The 4,742-nt window shown below is 43.3% G+C and overlaps 1 non-coding gene across 1 annotated transcript; it reads left to right on the top strand.

Annotated features, from left to right (window-relative positions):
• Window positions 1-349: 349 nt before the first annotated feature.
• Window positions 350-424, top strand: Trnas-cga (transfer RNA serine (anticodon CGA)). Its single transcript has one exon. It is a non-coding gene; the product is annotated as a tRNA-Ser (tRNA).
• The last annotated feature ends 4,318 nt before the right edge of the window (window positions 425-4,742 follow it).

Genomic DNA, 4,742 nt, shown 5'->3' with positions numbered 1-4,742 from the left:
ACCAAGTATTTAACTTGTTACTTCAGTTGTGCACATAGCTGCTTTTGTGGAAGCTCTAAACACATTAGTAGAGGACGTGACGTTGTTTTAATCAGATTCAGAGTTTGTGATTTCTTGATTTAAGATGAGTAGTGATGAAGATAGGGTGATATCACCCACAAGGAAGAAAACTAAAAACGTGTGTATTCCTGAGAAAGCTAATTGTTTCAAAGTCTTCTGTTGTATCTGCAAACCGGAATTTAGTGTGGCACATGGAGGCAATACCAACGCAAGAGAGCTTCTGTAAAGTTTAGAAAGTAGGAGACGAGGTACTGGCAGAAGTAAAGCTATGAGGAAAGGGCTGAGTCGTGTTTGGGTAGCTCAGTTGGTAGAGCAATTGCCCGCGAAAGGCAAAGGTCCCGAGTTCGAGTCTCGGTCCGACACACCGTTTTAATCTGCCAGGAAGTTTTTTAATACGAACTGTTTGCAGCATGCAAAGACCACAGGTAAGCTATAAGTCGATTTTGTAGTACAATTGTACCTCTTTGTTTGGTGCAATTTAAAATTATGTAAATATGAATTTAACGTAATAATAAAATTTCTTTAACATAATTAGCCCATACAAACAAGGAGAAAGACGTAAAGGAGTCTTCCAAGATTTCCAACTTCTTTTCTGCTATTGGTAGCTCCACCACAAGTGGATTACACAGAGCTGTTGCAGCAGAACTGACATTTATATATCACACAGTGGAACATAACCTCACCTTGCCAGTTATAATAGCTTGGACTGCAATGTTAAAATCACAAAGGATGTATTCAGTGATTCTAGTATAACAAAAAAAAATGTATTGTGAGCGCACTAAAGCTGAAGCAATAGTGAAAGAAGTTTTGGCTCCAAAAAGTGTTTCAGATTTTGTTACAATTTTAAATGATCCCAATAAGTCGAGTAAATTTTTCTCTATAGCAACTGATGCTTCAAAACATAAAAACAGGAAGATGTTTCCGATTGTTGTGAGATATTTTGATTCTGAAATTGGATTTCAGAATAAACTTCTGGATTTTATAGAAGAGAGTAGTGCAAAAGCAATGTCTATTAACAATTTATTAAAACGTTCGACTGAGTCCCACAAACTTGATATAAACAACCGATAGTGCTTTTTTGGCTGATAATGCCAATCTTATTTTTGGAAAGCATAATTCACTATCTAAACTGTTAAATGATTATAACAAACAAATATTCAAGGTAAACTGTTGGAATCATATTTTGCACAATGCGATGAGACATGCCTGTGATACCTTAGATATTGATCTTGAAATTTGTCCTAAAATTATATGGTCACCTCTTCATTTCTACAAAACGAAGGGAAGTTCTAAAATTCTTTTTTGAATTTGTAGATGCAGAATGGAGTGGAATTCTCCAACATGTACCTACAAGATGACTTTCGTTAACAAAAGCAGTTGGTAGAATCATTACAAATTGGGAACCCGTTAAAAGTTATATGGAAACTGTTGATGATTGTCTCAAAGCCATAAAGAAATTTTTAAACGATTCTGATGACACTGAAAAAGAGTTAACTTTGGAGATTTATTTATCTTTTTTCCGATGTTGGGCAGTTGTTTTAGATTGTTCTAAGTCTAAGTCTCTCAATATTAGTAAGTGTAAACTACTGCGTATAACAAGGCGAAAATCCCCATTAATGTGCGAGTACAAAATAAATGCCCAGTCTTTGGAAGCGGTAACGTCCGTCAAGTACCTGAGTGTGGCCGGCCGAAGTGGCCGTGCGGTTCTGGCGCTGCAGTCTGGAACCACGAGACCGCTACGGTCGCAGGTTCGAATCCTGCCTCGGGCATGGATGTGTGTGATGTTCTTAGGTTAGTTAGGTTTAACTAGTTCTAAGTTCTAGGGGACTAATGACCTCAGAAGTTGAGTCCCATAGTGCTCAGAGCCATTTGAACCATTTTGAACCTGGGTGTGACTATAAGAAATGATCTCAAACGGAATGATCAGATTACACAAGTAACGGGTAAGGCGAACTCTAGATTGCGGTTTATTGGTAGACTCCTGAAGCGATGCAGTACTTCAACAAAGGAAATTGCTTACAATTCTTTAGTTCGTCCAGTCAGAGTATTGTTCGTCTGTATGAGACCCTTACCAATTGAGTCTGATTCAAGAGATTGAGGTCCAAAGAAGAGCGGGAAGATTCGTGACTGGTACATTTAGCCATCGCGAAAGCGTTACAAATCTCATAGAAAGTTTGAAGTGGGGCACGCTTGCAGATAAACGGCGTGCTAAACGGAAGGGCCTGCTCACTAAATTCCGAAATCCGATCTTCACCGAGGACGTAGAGCACATACACTACTGGCCATTAAAATTGCTACACCACGAATATGACGTGCTACAGACGCGAAATTTAACCGACAGGAAGAAGATCCTGTGATACGCAAATGATTGGCTTTCCAGAGCATTCACACAAGGTTAGCGCCGGTGGCGACTCCTACAACGTGCTGACATGAGGAAAGCTTCCAACTGATTTCTCATACACAAACAGCAGTTGACCGACGTTGCCTGGTGAAACGTTGTTGTGATGCCTCGTGTAAGGAGGAGAAATGCGTACCATCACGTTTCCGACTTTGATAAAGGTCGGATTGTAGCTTATCGCGATTGCGGTTTACCGTATCGCGACATCGCTGCTCGCGTTGGTCGAGATCCAATGACTGTTAGCAGAATATGGAATCTGTGGGTTCAGGAGGGTAATACGGAACGCCGTGCTGGATCCCAACGGCCTCGTATCACTAGCAGTCGAGATCACAGGCATCTTATACGCATGGCTGTAACGGATCGTGCAGCCACGTCTCGAGCCCTGAGTCAACAGATGGGGACGTTTGCAAGACAACAACCATCTGCACGAACAGTTCGACGACGTTTGCAGCAGCATGGACTATCAGCTCGGAGACCATGGCTGCGGTTACCCTTGACGCTGTATCACAGACAGGAGCGCCTGCGATGGTGTACTCAACGACGAACCTGGGTGCACTAAAGGCAAAACGTCATTTTTTCGGATGGATCCAGGTTCTGTTTACAGCATCATGATGGTCGCATCCGTGTTTGGCGACATCGCGGTGAACGCACATTCGAAGCGTGTATTCGTCATCGCCATACTGGCGTATCACCTGGCGTGATGGTATGGGGTGCCATAGGTTACACGTCTCGGTCACCTCTTGTTCGCATTGCGGCACTTTGAACAGTGGACGTTACATTTCAGATGTGTTACGACCCGTGGCTCTACCCTTTATTCGATCCCTGCGAAACCCTACATTTCAGCAGGATAATGCACGACCGCATGTTGCAGGTCCTGTACGAGTCTTTCTGGATACAAAAAATGTTCGACTGCTGCTCTGCCAGCACATTCTCCAGATGTCTCACGAACTGAAAACGTCTGGTCAATGGTGGCCGAGCAACTGGCTCGTCACAATACGCCAGTCACTACTCTTGATGAACTGTGGTATCGTGCAGAAGCTGCATGGACAGCTGTACCTGTACACGCCATCCAAGCTCTGTTTGACTCAATGCCCAGGCGTGTCAATGCCGTTATTACGGCCTGAGGTGGTTGTTCTGGGTACTGATTTCTCAGGATCTATGCACTCAAATTGCGTGAAAATGTAACTACATGGCAGTTTCAGTATAATATATTTGTCCAATGATTACCCGTTTATCATCTGCATTTCTTCTTGGTGTAGCAATTTTAATGGCCAGTAGTGTAGATGACTGACAGGGAATACAAGAGAACGACGAATGCAGGAGTCACTGCAGAACAGAATGTCGCATGTGCGATGCCTGTAACACCAAAACACACGAAGGAAGCTCTAGAAGCAGGGAATTTTAGGGCGATTTGAATTAAAAAACCACTCATCAGTGTTGCAATCGCCCGTAACAGTAAAACGTGAACCCGAAGCCATAAACCACGACTATGGAGCAATAGAAGAAAGTAATTTGGCCGGATCGGTCTACTGTTTCCATCTTCTGGTAGAGTTTACGTCCCAAGAGTGAAACATGGCGGAGATTCGGTGACGATTTGGGCAGCCACATCGTGGCATTCCATTGGTAGTCTGCAAGGTAGCATTACTGCCAAGAATTATGTGATTATTTTGGCTGATCAGGTCCTTCCAATGAGACAATGTTTCATCAATAAACACTTCCGGGCTAAGTTGCCGTGGTCGATCTGTAGAACTTCTTCTCCCTGACGTTTCGTTCTCAACTACGGAGAACATCTTCCGTTCACCTCGGAAGATGTTCTCCGTAGTTGAGAACGAAACGTCAGGGAGAAGAAGTTCTACAGATCGACCACGGCAACTTAGCCCGGAAGTGTTTATTGATGAAGACGCCGGCCGTGAAAGCCTACATGAAATGAGACAATGTTTGTTCCCCAGTGCTGATGCCGTGTTCCAAGGCGACAGGGCCCCTGTTCCCACAGCTCACATCGTCTAGGATTGATTTTGTGACCACAGTGATGAACCGTCGATTTCCCTTGGCCACCACAGTCACCAGATCTATTACTGAACAGTTATGGTCTCATTTGGAGAGAAGGGTGCGCGATCGCTACCCACTTTTATCAACGTTAAATGAAGTTGCCACTATTTTGCAGGAAGAATGGTCTAAAATTCCCTTTAATCCGTACAGGACCTGTGTTTATCCATTCTAAGACAACTTGAAGCTGTATTACATGCCCTGACTTTGCTAAACCGTTGTTTTTGGTGTTTCCATA

Source organism: Schistocerca cancellata, chromosome 3, assembly GCF_023864275.1.
Source record: "Schistocerca cancellata isolate TAMUIC-IGC-003103 chromosome 3, iqSchCanc2.1, whole genome shotgun sequence".
NCBI lineage: Eukaryota > Metazoa > Arthropoda > Insecta > Orthoptera > Acrididae > Schistocerca > Schistocerca cancellata.
The sequence above is the reverse complement of the archived record's forward strand: the minus strand, read 5'-3'. Positions and strand labels throughout refer to the sequence as shown.